Source organism: Castor canadensis, chromosome 13, assembly GCF_047511655.1.
Source record: "Castor canadensis chromosome 13, mCasCan1.hap1v2, whole genome shotgun sequence".
NCBI lineage: Eukaryota > Metazoa > Chordata > Mammalia > Rodentia > Castoridae > Castor > Castor canadensis.
Genome location: NC_133398.1, coordinates 84,880,953 through 84,902,323, shown reverse-complemented (window position 1 = coordinate 84,902,323; position 21,371 = coordinate 84,880,953). Strand labels below are relative to the sequence as shown.

General features: G+C 34.8%; 1 long non-coding RNA gene and 1 pseudogene across 1 annotated transcript in view; both read right to left on the bottom strand.

Moving 5' to 3' along the window:
* LOC141415670 (uncharacterized) overlaps positions 1-21,371 on the bottom strand; it is a 213,010-nt gene that overhangs the window by 10,108 nt on the left and 181,531 nt on the right. The window contains exon 2 of the long non-coding RNA XR_012440656.1: positions 17,439-17,594. This is a non-coding gene — a long non-coding RNA (uncharacterized lncRNA). The remainder of the gene's footprint in view (positions 1-17,438; positions 17,595-21,371) is intronic.
* LOC141416020 (small nucleolar RNA SNORA51) lies at positions 18,170-18,282 on the bottom strand (annotated as a pseudogene).

The window sequence follows — 21,371 nt, the reverse complement described above, 5'->3', positions numbered from 1 at the left end:
TGCAGATCCTTTCTTGCTAAAGGCTCCCAAGGAATGTCAATATTACCAATGGTGATACAGACTTGAGCTCCAGACACAGAGAGCCTCTGCAAGTCCAGCTTCTGCTGGATTTTGCAGAGTTCAGTAAGCCAGTGACCTAAGGTTAGAGACTACTCCCAAATTATTGTTATATTGAGAGTTCTCTTCTTGTCATTGCACTGCCTTGCAATGACTTTCCAGCACCTTCTGTTCTTTCCTACTTTACAAGGAAATATTAATATTAGCTTCCTACCTACTGTTTGATTTAAAGATCTCAGATTCTCTGACAACAGAATGTCATAATAAACCCATTACTTTGTACAATTAATATATGCTAATAAAAATAAAACAAAATAAATAGTGTAGATATTTTCTGCTCACCCACCCCATGCCCACATGCAGGGCCTTCCCAACTTGAGCACTGACATGGAAAGCTACACAGAGCTAACTGAGTATTGCTTCCTTGACCGGTACAGGTCAAGGTCCCTTTATCCTGCAGTGTGATTGTTTTTTCCTTCTAGCCTAATGACTAAAGCTCTAGCACTTTCTAGTCAGCTATTACTTTTCTACCTAAGAAATTAGGAAATAAAGAACATGTCTCAAGTGCTTCATAAAACTATAAATGTGAGATTTCACATATTTCCCATTTTTGACAAATAATGTAATAATTACAAAAAGAAAACCTGGGCAAGTCATGAAATCTGCAGTGGCTACTGCACCCCTAGAATGAATTCTAATTGAATCACTAGCCTTCTTTGCACCCAAGTTCTACAGAAAGAGCTTCTGTAACATGCACTATAGAATAAAAGTAAGGAAATTTCATCAACCCATCATTAAACTTAAAAATCTAAATGTTAAAGGGTGGAAATTCAATCCAATTAAAATGGCTGAATGCAGAGTCACAATTAAATGGTGAGAAAATATTTACACACACATTGTACACTTATTAGGGTTTACAAAGAAATATTTCTCATCTGCACAGCTTTCCTTTGTAATGATATTGTTATGAGGCAATAAATGTGGTTATAGTTAATAACAGATGTTAAATGGCATAATTCATCTAGAAACCTCACTAATTACTGCAGAAGTGTGAGACAAATGCACAGCATCAGATGGAAGGAATTTCTTATCTGTTAGCTTGTAAACTGAAAAAATGAAAGGTCACTTGTAGAAAAAGAAATATTTAAAGCAAAGCCTTACTGATTTAAATGAAAAATTTAAACACTTCAAAATTACATCAAGCCTTGCTTTCCAGAGTTCATGTTTCATTCAGAGAAACAAATTGACCAGAATGATTTTGAGTTAACTTGGCCAGTCTAGTGGCAATCATTTTCTAAATTAGTTCAAAGAGAATGTTCTGTATTTTAAACTGCATTACGTGCTGTCTTTAGAATGCTGCTTAATACCAAATATTTCATTTTCTTTAAGTTCAATCATTCTTTTCTTACAAAGGCATTGGTACAAATAAGGAGACAAGGAGGTAGGATATAATGTCACCTAAAGAAATTTTATTTTATGTAGATCATATAGAGAAGAGTTGACAAATGCAAATGCAAATAAAGAGGCACCTTTTTTTTATCTTCACAAAAGTTCAGAATCTTGTGAATCCCTCTACCTTTCAACCATGTCAGCTTTCATCTACTCTGTAATGTTCAGCTGTTTGCTCTTCCTCCATGTTGTCATAATAGTGGTATCATTTGAAGTAGTGATGTTTTATTTGCACCATATTTTACAAAGCTCTCTTTCCTAGAGTTAATTTCCATTGGTCTTCAAAACCAAAGAGCTTGTTATACACTGCAATTCAAATAAAGTCAGGATGGCTGATGTTAAAACATTGAAGATTTCCAAGGTCCTGGGTTGTACAGACCACGTTTGCACCAGGCATGTGCACGTGTGTGCAGGTGTATGCATGCACACACACACTGGAGGGGGAGAGCAGATGGCTATTGAGATAGAAACAGAAAAACACTACCTTTAGTTTTCTGTAAAATGGAAATCATTATATCAAACCTCTATTTATTTGCAATGTTAGATTGTCCTTTTTCATTGTGGAGCCTGGTAGCCACATGGTTTTTTGAGAAATGCTTTTGAGTGAGACAAACTTGAGTCTGCTTTTTTTTTTTATTTATTCTCTGGAATATATAATTATTATAGTTATAATATATATAACTGGTCCAATAAAATAGAAACTTGACAATAAAAAAAATCAATGTATACCCATCAATATAGACATTGAAGTCAAGGTAGAATTTTTGTCTACCTTATTATTACCCATTGGAACAATTTAAAGCAAAAGCTGCTTAGGAAAAAGTCAGGGACTGTTTATTCTACAGATAGAGAGAATGGAATAGACTGGTGATTCCCAAACCTCCATGTATAGATGCATCACCCGGGCGGGGATCTTTCTAAAGGACAGAGTCTGACTTAGAAGGGCTATGGCATGCCTGCCATGCTACACATCTAATATACTCCCAGGTGATGCTTCTGCTGTTGCCCATGGGCCACACTGTGAGCAGCCAGGGCCCAGAGGACTGCTGGCTGGAAGTCCTCGAAATCAGAATCCTTATAGAATTGCAGAGTTCTGGAAAAGGAAGCAAAGGGAAAGCTCATATTGAGCCATGAGTTGGAAAGCTGGAAGAATGCATAAGGGGAATCATGATTTATTTCCCATCACATGATGCTCTGTGGTACCACAGAGAAACCATTCCAGATGGCTGAAAAAAGTGTGTGTTTGTAACAGTTTCCTTTGAAGATAGCCTGCAACATTGCTTGGTAGTTAATTCAGTTTTTAACAACCTCCACTATATTTTTTAAAAGTTCCTTGTGCTTTATCATCAGTTAACTCATCCAGACCCTACCAAGACAGAAAATTCCTCTGAATGATACTTCTTTCCAAACTCAAAAACTATTCATTAATATGTAATCTCTCTCTTTCCACTCTTTATACTAAGCTATCTCGTATGGTTTAGACTTTTCTCAATGGGACATTTTCCAGCCCTTTAATCATTTGAGTAATCTTACCCAAATGATGTCATTTCCCCTAGAAAGTAATTTATTCAGTTTCAAAAATCCATCTTCTTTGTTTTCATTATTTCAATCCCTAATGGACCACTTCTTTTCAAAAATTTCTATATCATCTTTATGGGTCATTATCATCTTCTTGAGTAACTTCCAAAAATCTCAGTGTTGCTAGTCATTCACTTTCAAAGGAAAAAAACCCAATTACTGTAAAAATTATTTTGATTTTTTTGCTACTCTGATGTTTTACACATTTTGGTGTTTGTCTCTTAAATAGTCTAGTTATTTTCTAAATGGTTCCTAAACTGTCCACATATAAGATACATGGACTAAGCCAAATGTACAGACTTTGAAAAGAAAATAATGATCTTATACTTAGTTTCACAATACACACAAACTTAATATTTAGTGTGTATTCAATGAATAAATAAATGCATATCAGATACAAGTAAGTACAAATTCCTATTCTACCTCTTACTAAGTTCTGTGACTTTTAGACAAGTTAATATTATTGAGTATAAGTTTCCTTATTTTTAAAGCAGGGATGATAATACCTATCTTACAGAGATTCCTACCAATTACGTTAGAAAAAAATATATAGTATAACCCACATTGGGCATTCAATAAACAATACTTCACTTGTCTATGAGTGATGGAATTTTAACCAGACCATCACTGGTTCTTATAATAGAATTTTTCACATAGTAAGCAGCCAGTAATTATTGAATAAGTGAATCAAAATATAGGCATAATCAGGCTGAGAGTATGGACAGAGAAAAATCATTGGATTCAGTTAAGTTTTACTATCATCATGTTGATAAACTCACATTAATTTCTCAGACATACCTTTCACGGGTTTTTCTCAGAGATAAACATTATAACAAAAACTATATACCAGATTTAGAATAGACTAGTATATTTAGGTCATTAGAGTCCTATTAGTGTAAAAGGACATATAAGGAATGATATGTAAATGAATTATATTGCATTACATAAAGATTATAGCAACTTACTGAGAGTCTTCATTTAGATAGACTACAACCATTTACTGCAGGGACTATGTTCAAACAATATTAAATGTCACAGTTACTGATGCTTATGGGCCAAGACTCAAGAAGAGGTGGTATTGAGCACACTTAGCCTTGCAGTGCCATGCAGATTTCCATTTTGGAAGAAAGGATGCATCTTGGAACAGCTGCTGTTTGGAGAGGGGTGAATGTGATGCATTAGTCTACCTAGAGCCTTGTGTTCTCATTTATAAGAGTGAAAATTACATTACCTCAAAAGTTGTGTGTATATTAAATAGTATAATGCTTTATGAAAGCCTTTGTCACAGCATCTGATAAATTTTAATTGCTTTTCACATATACTCATTGTTACACAATGCGTATGTATGTAGGCTTCCTTTGTAAACAAAACTGTACATCTATAATGACATGACACTTCCAACCATGCCTCTAAAACGTGAAAAATTGTATTTATGACTTCAAATTTTGTAATGAGTAGTGACATTTATATTCTTGTATTAATGCTGTTATTTCTAGTATTAATAATAAGAAATATAAATGATTACATGATTATGTATTAGCAATTCCAGAGACAAGTAACATTAAAATATTTTTCTCATAAAGGGCATAACTTTATAATTAATCAAGTAACATTTGTTCTGATTTTAAAATGCTATTAAAACTTCTGTAACATATAATTTAAAGCAAAATGACCATGTAAAAATGAACAGCCACATTTATTGACAATTCAAACAGATATGAGATTTTGAAGCAAATCTGGGATAGTCTTTTTCATGAATTTGGCATGAGTAAAATTGTTGGTAAGTTATTTTAATTGATGTTTTAAAGTCATACATCTACATAGTTTAAAGGCAAGTAGCTAGTTTTATGTTACGGAAAAACAGGAAGCCCTCCAGCAAATCCCCTTCCCTCACATTTCCACTCTCCAGAAACACTCTAAAACTTTTAATTTATTCTGTGCTATCCTTAAATAATTAGTATATCATTTTCCCTCAGCAATTTCTATTTGGGGCTTTATTTACTGACTTCTTCCTTTTGAGGTTGCTTTATTTCTCCCCAGTACATTTTAGGGATGTGTTCAATTCTTCAGTCTCTTCAAGAAAGCACTGTCACAGATTTTGCTAGGTCAGTATCCTGTGCTTACATTACTATGACTATGTAAATGTTTGCACTGTTGGGTTATGTGGCACACATTGTTTTGCACATTGGGTTTTTTGTCCTTTGTTTAGTTTTCTGAAGAGACAATGATTCTCTTTTTACTTTTATTTGCTTATATATCTATACACATCACTAATTTACATCCAAACTCTCCTCTAGCTGAAAAAAAAAAAATCTCTCAGTATGTCCAAATTCTCTAAGCTCTGTTATTCTCTCCCAGAACATTTTGGTCATTCCTAGTTTGGAATGATTACTTTCTAGACTTGCTCTATAGTTCTCATCCTGGGAGTTTATTTGTCTGTGTAGGGGATTGCATTTTCTATCATTAATGTTAAATTGCTTGTCCTCTGGATATTATGTGCTTCCTGCATTGGGTTTATTTACTTATTTCATAGAGCATTGAGTTCATAATTTCAATAACTTTTTGGAAAACAAAGTTTTGTCACCTTATCTACCACAAAATTAATGTATCCTACTTTACAGTTTATTGAGAACTCACTGACTATGATAACCTAAGTCAGAAATCATCTTTTTCCTGAGAATTTTAAGAGTATTGCTTTATTATCTTCTACTAGCCAGTGTTAGATAGAGAGGTCTAACGTCAGTCTGATTCTTGTTTCTTGTGTGACATCTTATTTTCTTTTTTCTCTCTGAAATCATTTGCTCCTTCTCTTTACCCACCATGTTGTGAAATTCTGAGACGATATTCTTTGGTAGGGTATTATTTTCATCTATTTCAAGGACACTGTGTAAACCCATTCTGTCTAGAAATATATAGCTTTCAGTTCTGCAAAATCACATTAAATTATTTATCCAGCAATTTCCTACACTTCATTGTTTCTATTCTACCTACTGGAATCCCCGTTATCTAGCTATTAAAACTTTTGGAATGGTCCTCTAACTTTGTCTCATTTCCTTTTCCCCCTTTTATCTATTTTCTAGATATCTTACTTTGTCATACTAAACTTCTTTTGAGTTTTTTTATTTCTACTATTTTAAGTTTTTTATTCTATGTTAGTTTATATATTTTTGTTTCTAGAGAATTTTTGGCTTTCTTTTTAACATTAAATTGATTTTTAACTTATAAAAAACATAAAAGTTGCATGTATTTATGGGGTGCTTTATGATGTTTCAATACATATATAAATTGTGTAATCTTTAAATTATGTAAACATCTATCTCCTCACACATTTACCATTTTTTTCTAGTATAAATATTCAAAATACTTTCCTCTAACTTTGCAAAATACACATTACATTGTCCTTATCATAGTCAGCCTACTATAAAATAGCACACCAGAACTTCCTACTTCTATCTAATTATAATTTAATACTCATTGGTGAAACTCTCATCTCTCACTCCTCTACTGTCCCCAACCTCTGATAATAATCACTGTACTATCAACTTCTATGAAACCAAGTACACAACCAAATAAAGAAAGCTATAGGTGGGTATCTCTGATGAACACAGTTGTAAAAATCTCCAACAAAATATTAGCAATTTGACTCAACAGTGTACATGCACAAAATAAATCTTTCTTCCTTTAAGTCATTCTCTCAGGTATTTTGGTCATAGCTGCACAAAAGTAACCAGTATGCATGTAGAAGGAATATACCATCACATAACAAAGTTCATATATAATGTCAACAGCTAGCATCATACCAAATGTGGAAACTCTGAACACTTTCTAAGATCTAGAATAAGACACAGATGGCCACTTTTACTTCTTTTATTCAACATAGTACTTAAAGTCATAGCTAGACAAGAGAAAGAAAGAGCACCCAAATTGGAAAAGTGGAAGTAAATTATCACTGTTTACAGGTGACATGATCTTATAAACAGAAAAATTAAAAGACTCCATCAAAAAAAGTAGTAAATGAATTTATCAAAATCAACGTGCAAAAATCATGAGAATTGCCATATACCAATAGCCAACTATGTGAAATAGGAATGAAGAAAGTGATTCCATTTATAATGGTATAATAAATATATACATACATACATACTTAGGAATAAATTTAACCAAGTAGGTGAACTGAGTTTACAATGAAAACTATAAAACACTGATTAAAGAATTTGAAGAGGACCCCCCTCTCCCCACACACACCAGAAGGACATTCTGTGTTTATGAATTGAAATAATCAATACTATCAAAATGTCCATACTACCCAAGAGATCTACAGATTCACTGTGATACCTATAAAATTTGAATGACATTCTTCACATAATTTTAAAAAAACCTAAAATTTGCATGTAACTACAAAATTAAAATTAAAAAACCCCGAATAATCAAAACAATCTTGAGCAAAAAGAAGAAATCAGGAGGCATTACACTAACCAAGTTCAAAACACACTACAAAGCTATATGAATACGAAAACATGATGCTGGCATAAAAGCAGACATACAGAGCAATGGATCAGAATAGACCACCTAAAAGCAAACCCATGCAACTACAGCCTCCAGATTGTTCGCAAAGATGCTAAGAGCATACATTGGAGAAAGTAGTATTTTCTTTTATTATTAGTATGAATTGATTAAATAAAGGGGTTTCTTTGTGATATTTGTATATATGCATATAATGTATCTTGATCAAATTCACCCCCCATTACCTTTTGTTTAACTGTCCTCCTTCCTTCCTTCCTTTTTAACAATTTTTAGTGGGCTTCATTATATATACTGGGAAAACTGGATGACCATATGAAAAGAATGAAACTAGACCTTGTCTCTCATTAGTTACAAAAATTAAATGAAAATGGATGAAATACTTAAATGTAAGGCTTGAAACTATAAAACCACTACAAGAAAACATAAGGGAAATACAGAAATACTTCAGGACATTGGAATGGGCAAGGATTTTTTGGAAAAGACTTCTCAAAGTACAAGAGACAAAAGCAAAATTAGACAAATGGGATTATATGAAACTAAAAAGGTCTGTATAGAGAAGGAAACAGTCATCAGAGTGAAGAGACAGCCTACAGAATGGGAGAAAATATTTGCAATGTGTATATCTGACCATGGGTTGATATTCAAAATATACTTAAAAGCTCCAAAAATTCAACAAACTCCCCACCCTAAATAATCTAACAAATGGGAAAATGATCTAAATAGACATTTTTCAAAAGAAGACATGCAAATGGTTAATAGGTATATATGAAAAACACACAACATCACTAATCATCTGGGAAATGCAAACCAAAACCACAATGAGATTATACCACTTTAGTAAAAATGGCTATTATCAAAAAGACTAAAGATAACAAATGTGTGTAAGGATGTTGGCTAAAATATAAATTAGTATAACCATTATAGAAGACAGTACGGAGGTTTCTCAAAAAAATTAAAAACAGAAGTACCATACGACCAAACAATCACACTGCCGGGTTTATGTCCAAAGGAAATGAAATCAGTAAGTCAAAAAGACACCTGCACTTCCATGTTCCCTGAAGCACTATTCACAATAAACAACAAATGGAAACAACCTAAATGTCTACCAGCTGAAGGATGGATTAAAAAATGTAGTACATATTTACAATGGAACACTATTCAGACATTAAAAAATCCTGTCATTTAGAACAACATGGATGGAACTGAAGATCATTATGTTAAGTGAAATACCACATGATCTCAATTACGTCTGCTATTTTAATTTATATATGTTGTTTTTTTTTTTGTCCTTTGAATTTTCTGAAAATATGGCCTTTCATTCCAATTCTACAGTTTCACTATCTTCTCTTATTTCTATAACAATATTATTAATAGTTTCCTTGTTGGTTTAATTTCATTTTCATTCTTCTGCATATTCTGTTCTATGTATTGTTTTAATTAGCTAATTTTGATTTCTGCATCATTTAATTTTTGTATCAGTTACTTCCCTTGAGTACTTGATGATCCTTTATGATTTGTCTCTGTCAATGACAAGGGCACCAAGAAGCTGATAGGCAGCTCTGTGCTCACAGTTAGTGCTTGCTGCTGATTTTACTATAGGGTGCTATGGTAAGTCATTTTGTTGGACAAATCCCAATGCCAGTAACATTTATTTAATCCTCTTAGTATGAAAGCCTACCCCTGACTTCTTGCTGTTTTCCAGCCAAAGGATCTCTGTTTTACTTCTCCAGAGGTTAAGCGTCTAGTTCACAGCTCATGTGACAGAAGCAAACACCAAGATCTACATCTTCAATACTCATTCAATTAACCCTATTTGTTAGTTTTTAAGCTCCACCTTCACTTGCCACATCTAGACTTACATGGCCTCATCACTAGCTGAAATTATCAAGGATTCTTTGGAGTAAAGATTTTTATTTCCTTTTCCTACTGACAATTTAAGATTTCATTTTTTCATGTCTACTGCATTATATCTCTCTGCATATAATCTTGAAAAAATTGTTGTTTCTTTTATTTTTCCTGTGAGTTTTTAAAATATGTAACTTACTGATATTTAGTAAAGTGAGGAAGAAATGAAAGTAAACGCCTATGTTCAACTCACCACCTTTAATTGACATTCTCTATAACTAGGTGGCTATAGAACCGAATACTAAAATGGATTTTTATTAAGTTCCACTTGTTAGAGTTCTATAGTCAAGACAGATCCCAGTCTTTTTTTAAAAAAATCTTCTCATACGTAATAGAACATTTTATAATATTGTTCTCCTATGTTGGAAAAAAATCCATACTAATGGCTGTCATACTGTCTAATAAAGTTTTTATATTTTCCAAGCTTATTGAATTATCCTTCAATAAATGGTTGATAAATACTTCTGAAATGTTGATCTCTTTTAAACTTAGACTTTTTGTTATAAAAGAAATCACATGAAAACTCAACTGGTCTTTCCTTGCTATAGTAGGAAGACTTAGTTGACTTGTAACTACCAAGAACTGCCCTGTTAAGGAACATTCTGTGTTATAGAGCCAGAACAGCTGTAGACAAGCGGAAACACTCCAGCTTCTCAGGAGAAAGCGTGAGACAGACATTATTTAAGAAAACTACTTTGACAAATGCTTCTGCTTTGCCTACTTGGTCTCTCTGAATGGCTTCCCTGGGCCTCTGCATTTCTGAAGGCTGACTATGAAGAGATCCTATTTTCTCTTGAAGTGTCCCTGTTTATGACTTTACAGTGACATTAAGTCCTATTATAGCATGCTGAAAGGTCCACAGGTAAACATTAAAAAAAGAAAAGAAAGACAGAAACTGGATTGATTTCCTTCTGGGTTGCAATTCATGAAGCATCTTGAATCTGGATGATTTCCAGGCTTGTACTACATAGGTTTTTTGTTGTTGTTGTTTTATTTACTGCTTATCTTCCTTCTAACCCACACTCTACATAACTTGTTTACCAACATCTCAAATGTGGTCTCAGAGATCCATCAAATTTTACAGTAAATTAGAAAGGTAATGTTTCCAAGAAGATTTAAAATTACTGGTAGTAAAATAATGACCACAACCCATATTCGACCCTCTGGAGAAGGCTGAGGTTTGCTTTTCCTGAAATAGTCAATTTTAGATTGCAATCGAGAGAGCTTCCTGAATGATGAGTGAGTCAACGAGAAGTTTAACAAGCCCATATGTTTCAAGTTCTATAATCTCACCCTCCTGGTATAGATCCATCATGCTTTCTGCAAAGTTGTTTTTTTGTCATTTCCTCCTAAGAACTGTAAAATACAAAACAACACAGACACTGTAGTGATTGTTTTGTTGTTACTGTCATTTACAGTTAAACATTTATTAAACTAAAAATGCTGTCTAGTAAAAGCAATTTGAGAAAGTGTCATGATTTTTTTTTTGGATTTTAACTCACCTTATTTTTTTTCTGTAAAAACCCTATGCAATAGCCATAGCTGGAGCTTGGGTCCTCTGCACAGAGATTCTGGTGTGAGTTTTCATCATGATCAGTGATTTCCTGACAGGGAGACATGATGAACAGGGTCTTTTTCTAGTGGTTGGGGGGTCAGCAGATGGCATCAAATGTGGCCTTGGAGAGGCTGCCCCGGGTGACAGTGAAGCCCCTGACTGAGGTGTAGCTGTCATCAATACCAGCCAACCATGAGCAGCAGTTTCTTCAGCACAGGAGCTGAGATGATGACAATGCCTTTGGGGGTAGGGATGAGGTGAACCAGCACAGAACCACAGTGGGACAGAACCACCCTTCCTGAGATGGTGTGGGGCTTGCCAATCTCATTCTTCCAGTAGTCTCTCTGCACAGGGGTAATAGAGGGTTTGAACAAAATTATGGCCTCTCTCATGGCAGTAGCAGGTGCCAGACCTACTGATTTCTGACTCTTGAGTAGCTAGGTTTACAGGTGTAAGCCACTGGCATCCCACAGGAATTCATATTTTTAGTCAGCACTTTTGGTGCTTTTCAAGGTGGTCCTAGGAATACAATTTGAGAAGCACTGCAATATTGTTTTCTAAGACTGTGCTTGGTGGTACATGACTATAATCCCAGCAATCCGGGCCCTGCTGAGGCGGCTCAGCTTGATGATGGGGATCTACTCCCTGTCTTTGGCCTGTGTCCAAGAGCCCACGGTTTTATTCCTGGTCCCTACTACTACCAGGAACATGAAGGTTGCTGCAGAAATCTCTGTGACTTCCCCAGATGGGCCTTCCAGCTTCACCTGAGTCATCTTCTGTTTGGTGTTTTCCCAGAGAACAAATTTAGATCTCATTGTCAAAGCCATAAAGGCCTTTTCCAAATCCTCTCCATTTTCTTAAAAAAACTAAACTATTCCTCTATTCTCCATGTATCACCAATGCAGTCTCACACATTGCCTTCAGTTAAAAGATAGAAAGTCTTAATTGAATGCCAATGGCTTATTAATTTATAATGAGGGAGAAAGAAGAAAGAAAACAATGTTAGGGTAAGGGCTATAGTACAAGTTTGCCAGCTTCCCAGGTGAGTGCTGTTATTTGAATTAAAACATTGGTTTTGCTAGCTCACGTCAAGAGAGACTTCTTTCCCCACAATTCCATACAGTGTATAAAGAACAAACCTCAAAGAACTTCAGTGGTCACATACTTGGTGGTTGAAACACTCTATCTTGCAAGGCACATTAAAAGAGAAATAAAATCCTTACTGCATTCAGACAAGGCTCCTTCCCAGCTGAGTATCACATGACCACAATGAGGAGTACTAAAGCTAGTTACAGGTGAACCTCAAAAGGTTTGACGTAGGTTGACATGCACTCATTTGACTAATCTGCTGCCATGATTTGTGAGATGGAATCTACTCTGTAACAAACTACAGGGCCAGGCAGCAAATTAATGTGAAATGCTTTTTGAAATATAACTGCACCCTACCTTGCCCAATGTTGAAGTTCAATTAAAACAGGGATCTAACCTTTAGTTTCCCTTATAATAAAACTTACTTGTGCAGCTTTAAACTTTAATATGAGCAAAAATGCACATGTTGAACTTTTTCCATGCTCCTCTCATAAATACTGCTTCCCTACAATTTTTCCCAAACAATTTTTATGCACAAAATTATGCAGAAGGATATTTGCTTCTAAACATTTGATGCAAGATTTGCTTTAGTGGGGATTCAAAACATTGATCAAACTTTCTCCTTACTCATTCTAAAAGAAAAAAACCCCTCCAGACATAAATTGTGAGTAGAATTTAGCTTAATTAGAAGCATATGTCCATCTTTGTTCTTGGTCTACATCCTACAATTATTTCCAGCTTTGGATTTACAGAATTATTTCATTTACAAACACAAATGCAAACTGAGACTTGCTTTAATATTGGAGCAGGATAGAACAGCTTGGTTGAGTAGACACAGTGATTTTCTCCAAATGTTTGCAGACCACCAGTTTTCCTCTCATCTGCCTTCTGAGTGGGTAAGAGGCAGGAATAAGGTTAAAAGGGGGGCTCCTAGACTGGGTCTCCAATACCTCAGTGAGTACAGGGGAAGAAAAAAATGATAGGTCCAACAGGCAGCTGCTCTCAGTGCTTACTGGGTCTATCTCTGGGAAAGCACATGAATAACACAATTTTCTTTTTTTTCTCCTGCCAGCAGATAAAGTCAGTTGAGACCAGCGTAAGGAGAAAACCTCAGTCGGGGCCTTTAAACCCATGAGAATCAGAAATAATCATGCACAAATTCTGCCTCAAGTCTTTCAGCAGTGCTTTATGAGACCAGTGATGTACAGCAGTAACCTTCAAGGGACTCAAGGCAGAGCACATAGGAATGTTGAAAAGGTCAGAGCCTCCACCATAATTACTATCAAAATTTCAAAGTATACTCTCAGTATTAAAATCCAATTATTCACACTTATAAAAGCACCTAACAGCATTGAAGAGGGAAATGAATTTCTCTTCCAGTTTTCAGTTAATTGGGCAATGATAGCTGTGCTTTTTAGCAAATAAACAAATGACACTCATTGCGTTCTTTTTCTGCCATGAATTCTAAGAACTGTCATAAGAGGGATTTTGTTTGGTTTGAGTATTATAAATGCATATACATTTCTCTGAAGTCATTCAAAACAGAAATCTAAGAGAGAAGCTTTAGAAACCATCTCAATTTTCTCTCCAGACATATACTCATCCATTGAACTGGTTTTGTTTTAATGAACTTGTCCTATTTCTCATTTAGAAGAATTCTAAAAATCTCTTTGATACCATTTTAAATTCTCTCCTTGCTCTTTGTCCAGTGCCCTCAGGAAACCAGACTTGCTTCTGCAGAGTGTTATAAAATCATGCCCAGAGTTTAATATTAAGCTGCATTTCCACACACCCAACACACAAGCAGCGGGTGTGCAATTTATATCATTAATAACCAAAGAATGTCAGGAAGTAAATCTGTTCAATTCCTTGGATCCTTATGGACCATGGCATAGTTTAAATTAGGAGAAGCTTAGACCAGAATTACATAGTTATCATGAGCTGTGAGGCAATTTGGGCTTTCCCAATGGTGGAAAGTGCAAGTAGGGGAAAAACACATGTGTTTCTATTATGGTATAAGAGCAACTAGACTTTACATGAAGATAAAACTCTATTCTTAAAGTTCTGCCTGTGAACTTCCCCAATTACTAGAATTATGGGAATTTATTCAGTCATTCTTCTAAAAAACAATTATTCACCATTGCCTTTGCCCATGGCATTATGCATAGTGCTATAAGATAAATAGGTGTATTTCTATGTATGTAAGAATACACACACATTTCTTTCTTTGAAGCCAAACACTATATACATCTATCTATACATATATTAGAAAGCGATTACTATGTACAGATGCACGGGCATCTGTACATAACTATACAATCAACTGAAGAAGATAGATATTCTATTATGTAAGATAAAGCAAAACCACCATGATATATTTGTATTTTGAAAAGTACAAGGGGCTCCTGGAAGGTAGTAGAAAAATTCCATTTAGATATTCAAGGAGGCTTCCTAGAGGAGATAAAAATTTTTTATTTCCTTTATTCATATGTGCATACAATGACTGGATCATTACTCCCCCCTTCCTCCAGCCCCCGCTCTTTCCCACCACCCCTTTCTTCTCACCCCCGAGGAGGTAAATTTTTGACTGAAAAGAATTTTAGAAGGTGGAAGCAAGGGTGGAAAGAGTTAATTAGCTGAAACTTTGCAAAGAAAAACAAAATTCACATTTCTCCATGGGCGAATTCTCCTGTACTTTCCTCACAATGGTCACCAACTGGACCAGGTTCATAAAATGCTGCCTTGGTTGTCATCTCTGGAAAACATTACTACTCCTATCTGCAAAGGTAAGAAAGCAGAATTATAGTGCTTGCTATTTATAAAATATAAGAGCAATTCTTATCAGATTGGTGCTACAAGAAGAAAAATTTAATATTTGTAATGTTTGTATAGAGATTTATCTCTGAGACGCTCCTCTCATATACATTATTTCCTGGTATAATCTAATATTTGCTAGGACTCTTCCTCATGTTCAATACTTTTTAGAACTGTAATAAATAATCCAATTCAATTTAAAAAATAATAATGTTTTCCTGAAAATTCTAATAATCCTGTGATACAATCTGTCCCCAGTTGTGGTTACATGTAGTAATTTCCTTTCCTTTTCAATTTCTTTGTCAAGTCCTTTTCCTTGTCCCATTAATTTCTTTATATGTGGTCTTTTGGTTCAAAGGGGTCACAGGAGGTTGTTCAGGTTCTTTAGAATTCATAGTTTCATGATATCTTTTCAATTTATTTATTTAATGTTCCAGATATTACTCTTCTGAAATATTACATAAAACAACTAATGGACACCACTGCCGACTGGGTCAGATGTTTCATTTGTGCATTTCAAATCCTATATGAGCATATTTTACTTTCTTGGTGGTAGAGGGATAGGTATGGGGGAGACAGAGTGGCCCACATATATTAAAACTGTCTGGAACAGCAAACCTCTTTTCTAAGATAAATTTCCGTTTGAGCACTTGGGCCCTCTTTTGCAAATAAATGTTTAATTGCCAAAATCATTTTCATTACTGATTTTGGGGGGTTGTAGTGATTATATCTGGATTTTGATGTTAGCTTTTTGTGAATTTGAGGAAGGAAAGAAGGGAGGGAGGGAGAGAAGAAGGAAGAGAGGAAGAGAGGACATATGTAAGTAAAATGTTAACATTTGGAAATAGGAAGTGATGGATATCAGTATCTGAGATTCCTGTGCATTATTCTTGCAACTTTTCTATAATTTTGATATACCATCAATTTTTAAATGCTAAAATTTTAAAGCTATGGTGGTTTATAGGTTTGTCTAGGCCACCTTCCCTTTCTCTCATAATTGCAGAAACATCTCTGCAAAGTTAAGCAAGCCAGTTGCTCAACACCACCTTCCCTTCTTGGAATAAGAGTGAGGAAACAATGCAGAGGCAGTAAGTAGAGAGTCTCACTAATGTTCCAGTTAATGAGGCAAGAAGAGTGAGGTCCATTCCCTAAGAGAAAAGTAGGAAAATGTGGATTGAGGAAGGACTTTTTATGGAGAGACTGAGCCCTGAGAGTTCTACAGAAAGAATTGACAGTGGAAATGGGTGAAAGAGTGTCAAGGAGAGCTCAGATGGATCCCAACACATATGGCATTTACAATGTGAGTATTTACTCATTGCTATAAACTGGCTCATTGATGACTCATATCCCGCATGGAAACTGCAGGTGCCTATTTCACAAAATTTACAGCCACAGGTTTATAACACAGACTTTAAGGCCTTGGGCAAGTTACTTCATTTCTCTGATCTCAGTTTCCTCATCAGTAAAATTAGGATAACAAGTCTTCATAGGTTGTAGTGAAGGCCAGATGACTATGAGTAAAGTACTTAGAATATCTAATATATACTAAAACGTATATTACATAGTAGCTGTTAGCTCTGGGGACAGGAAGTAGATATATGATAGTCTTATTTCTCTTAAGTATGCCAGATTCTTTTAAAGTGTACATGTATATTCCCCATATGTAAAGAATGAGCACTGGGGATTTCAAGTAAGCCAAGGAGTTCCAGAAAAAGATAAGAACTATAACCTTGCTTGCAAGAATCAGTCAGTTCTAATGGGCACACACAATGACCAGTGTTTTTCAAGAAGACAGACTGACCAAAAATTTAGGAAGAAAATTGAATATGCATATCTTAATCTCTCATCTCCTGGAATATGCTGGCTCTGAATGACCTTATTAATGATAACATGATGGCAATGTGGCTTCTTAAAATAAATGAACTAATGTGGAGGTGTCTATGCTTGGACCAAGTTCTAGGGTCTAAGTATTCAATGTTGGATTCATTCAATTCATGAAGGAATAAGAATTCCTTCATGGCAATATTCTAGAGATAGAGGCATATAATGAATAAGTCATGTAGCAATAAATCAAATTAAGAATGATATAGCAGGATGAAGAAATCAAAAGTGACAAAAAAGTAGTTTTGTAGATAGGGATAGCAGAGAGTTTTCTCTGATGGTATGACATTTGAGCAGCCCTGAAAGAAGTGAGGGGTGATTCATGTGAGGTTCTGCTAGAAGAGTATTCCAAATGGCAAATGGGAATAACTTTAGTGTGTTTGCAGAAGACATCCGTCGCAGGGTAATAAGGAAGGAAAAGGGCTCAGAAAATAGGTTGGAGAGACGGACAAGGGCCAGATTACATAAATCCTTGTAGGGCCTGCCTGTTAAGGAGTTTGGCTTTTATTCTTGTTGCAACAGGATAAACAGGACCTGACTGCTGTTTTTAAAGGATCACTCTGTTTCTTTAATCTTCATATATTACCTCTTAATTAGTTGTCTTTCTTCTGTCACTCTGGGACTCCAAATTCCACATTCATCAGGGCTTCACATATAATCCTTCAGGTGGACACATGACTGGAGACGCAAGATGGAAAGCAGGCCAGGTTGACGACTATGTAATGGAGGCTTGCACATGTGTCTACGAAGTGGAAAAAAAGGATTAGAACCTGAAAATACTCTGAAGATACAACTGATATATTGGGTGTGAAGCATGAATAAAAGAATGTAGTAAAAAATAATCTTACATTTTAAGCTTGAGCAAGTTGTTCAACCATGAGCCCTTTTTTGAAGTAAAGAACACTGACAGAGGAGAAAAGAAGAAAAAGTTTGGATGGCAGAAATCATGAGTTCTTTTGTGGAGGGGTTTGATTTGTTTCATAAATACCCAGGAGAGAACAGCTAGGATAGGAAAGTCTGGAACATGCAGATCTGTCAGGACTCCTCTGCAGAAAAGAGACCCTAACTGTGCTTTGCACTTACTTTAACTGTTGAGTTACCTTATATCAATTCTAGTTATTTTTGCAATGAAGCTTAACTTTTGGGGTTCCTTAATTCCATGGGTGGAACCCAGCATTGTGTTCAAATGTTTGTATGTATGGTATATTAACAGGTGAGATTTTTAATCTCAACTGTTTTAAACTATTGTTTGTCTCCACTCCAACTTCCCTTCCTTTACACATTCATAGTGTTAGGTAGCTGTTATTTTCTCCCACCCCATGTCTTCCCATTCACAATACAGACCAGGCACAAGGCCTGGGTTAGATTTACTTTTCTTCCTCTTCTATCTATACAGTCAGTGTAAGAACATAGTCTGTGGTAAACACCACACCAGGAAGTGTGTTAGGTAGCTCTTGAGAAGCTGGGACACTAAGGAGATCTAGCTTAGGGTAAGTTGGTACTACGGATAAGATGGAATATTGTAGTAGTTTGTAGTCAGTCCTATGTATGAATAAATTCTCACTAGCTATCAAACCATAGTGTAGTCATAGCCATGGTTACTCAGTTGGCATCATAACATGAAGGTACAGGATCCAACTAAAACCTCTAATATGATGACAAAGTGATAATGATGGTTGCCAGTTCAAAGACAATTTCAAACACTGAAATTTTATATATAGGCTTCATATTTCACCAAATGAACATGCTTCTTGGCTTTTAATATATTACCTCTTACTGAGTTATCTGTATTCTGTCATTCTAGGACTTCACATATGATCCTTCATGTTCCTTAAACTCTCTTTCATATTTCATTTCTTTGTCTCTCTGTGCTGTGGTATATTTTTTCTCTAAATCCATCTTTCAAGTCACAAGTATTCTCTTCACTTGTATCAAATCTGTTTTTTAGTTTGTCTATTGGGTTTTAAATTTTAGCTGTTTAAAGCTTTTACTTATAAAAGTCCTATTTGTTTCAGTATCCCTGGCTATAGTCATGGAGACTTGTTACTTATTCATTTCTGTGATTCCAATTTATTTGTTTAAACATTTCATGCATTATTACATTTTATCTCTGTCTGATCATTTCATGATTTGAAGTCTGGCATGTTGTTTCTGCTGATTGCCCCTTCTGGTAGCTTTTATTTTATGTTTGATGATGATTATGAATTCACATTTAGTTGATTTTACAGAGTGAGACTCCTGAGTTAACTTGGAGATGTTTTCTTTCAAGAAGAATTGCTTTTTCTTCCTCCAAGACCCAAAAGCATTGCCAATCAAGGAGTTCTTTAGCTTCCTCCATGGATCCTAGTTTCACTCTAGAGCAGCAGGTCAACATTTATGTTAATCCATATTCTCTTTCAGTCAGGTTAGTGGGGTTTTCTTCATTGTTTATTCATTTATATATTCGGGGGATTATTGGCCTCAGAGTTTTTATTTAGTACTGGAAAGCTAGGAATACATTATCTTATCTGTTTTGACCCAGGATCTGGTTATATTAGAATAGAAAGGCCCTTCAGAATATGTGCCATAGGACACAGCCTGAAGGAGTGTTTTCAAGAAGAATGTTTTCTTTGATGTGTTTTAGGCAGTTCCTTAAAATTAAGGATAGTATATTTCTTATTGTATATTATATGGAGGCTATTAATAAGTTATATAAATATGTAGTCACAGTCTTATGAAATTGAAAAGAAATAAGAAGTAATTTGTTCAATCCCTTTAATGCTTTAATCCCTTAACATTCTGATACACTCTATTTGACCACAAATTTATCAAAATATACCAAAGACTACTCAGTAACAAAAAAGGACTCAATATTTAAGGTTAAGCTTTAAAAACATCTTAAATGGTTATCAATTTGGACATTTTTTCTTAGAAAACTATTTCATGTAAGCATTACTCATCCCAGTGTCATTTACCTAGATTTAGTTCATCCTTTAATGGATTTTTATAGACTTACAAATTGATTATAAGTCACAAACTCTCCACATATTCTTAAAAGAATGTTATTTTGATTATGATTTAAATGAAAAAGATTTATGAAAGGATGAATTTTTATATGAGTTTAACCTGTGGGAAAAATAATCAGGAAATTTGAAAATCATAGTCATCTAAAGCTTATGAACCAGTGTTCCAAGAGCTATGGTCTTCTGGATGAAATACAAGTCAGGTGCAATATCCACACACTAATTTTCACTGATATGTCATTAAGGCATGTATAAACCAATTAACACAGCATTCCATCTGAAAACTTGTGTCTGTTTTCATATTTTTGCATTTATTTTACACCAAACTCAAGGGTAGTTCTTCATATTTCAAAGAAAGTCTAAACACATGGGTATAAGAGATACTCCTTTTGCCTCCCTCAAAAGTATTTGTACCAACCCCAGCTCTGTTAAAACTTGCTTTGCACCAATAATGTCTCAAAGACAGTCTAAAAATCAAGCTCTGAAAAAGTTAAAAATAAATGTGTTATGACCGTAATATGAGCATAACTTTATCTTCTCAAATACCCTGTAAGAACATTAATTCAAGAGTGGAAGAGTTTGGTTGCTGGAAACACGAAGTTTGTTACTCTCCTTTTCCTCTTAGCCAATGTGATATTTGGATGCCAGATGCCACAGCAAAGATTTTTTCCTCAAAAGAAAAGTATAATACTAAAACCTCCTTGCCCTACGTGTCATATATTCATTTTAAAAATTGCATTAAATCTGCAAGTTATTTATTCTCAAAATTCATCTTGTATGAAAATAAATATGAATAAAAGGTAAATCTCAGAAATATTCAAGTAGAAAATGCAGTTTTTAGAAGACAGTACGTAGTGAAGATCATTTTTAACAGCAATATTCAATGCTAGCGAGAGGAACTGAATTGGCTGGCCTCATGTTTCCTGTAATTTAAAAAATAGTCCCAGTTTGATGCCATGGCTCCAGTGGTAGAGTACTTGCCCAGCACGCACAGACCCTGGACTCAGTTCTCAGCTGAGTTACTGCAAATAACAACAACTCTTATCTTTTTTTGGTAAGTCAAAAAGGCATTGCTGTATGTGTAGATTAATCTCCTACCACGAGCATAATCAACATTTTCATAACTGATGGTTAAAATTTACCAGACCTATTCTAATACTTCTCTGTCTGATACCTTTGATAAGTTGAATATGCAAAAAAAATAAGATAATTAACAGTTTGTTAAGTACAAGGAAAGAGAGCAGGAAAAAATTACATTAAATATTCTTTAGTATGTATATAAGCCAGGTAAAATATTAGGTAAAAGAATGTTTAGGAGATAAGCAAACAGAGCAAATATTATGTAAGTGGAAGATAAATGACTGGTACTTTGGCATCATGGTGTTGGTGGGTTTGTGTATCTTATGTGTGTTGTATGTGCAATGAGCATAGTATTATTTGTGTGTGCATTTTGCATGTATTTATACTGAGCATAAATGTTGTGCATGTTGGTGTGTTACATGTGGTATGTGCTATGT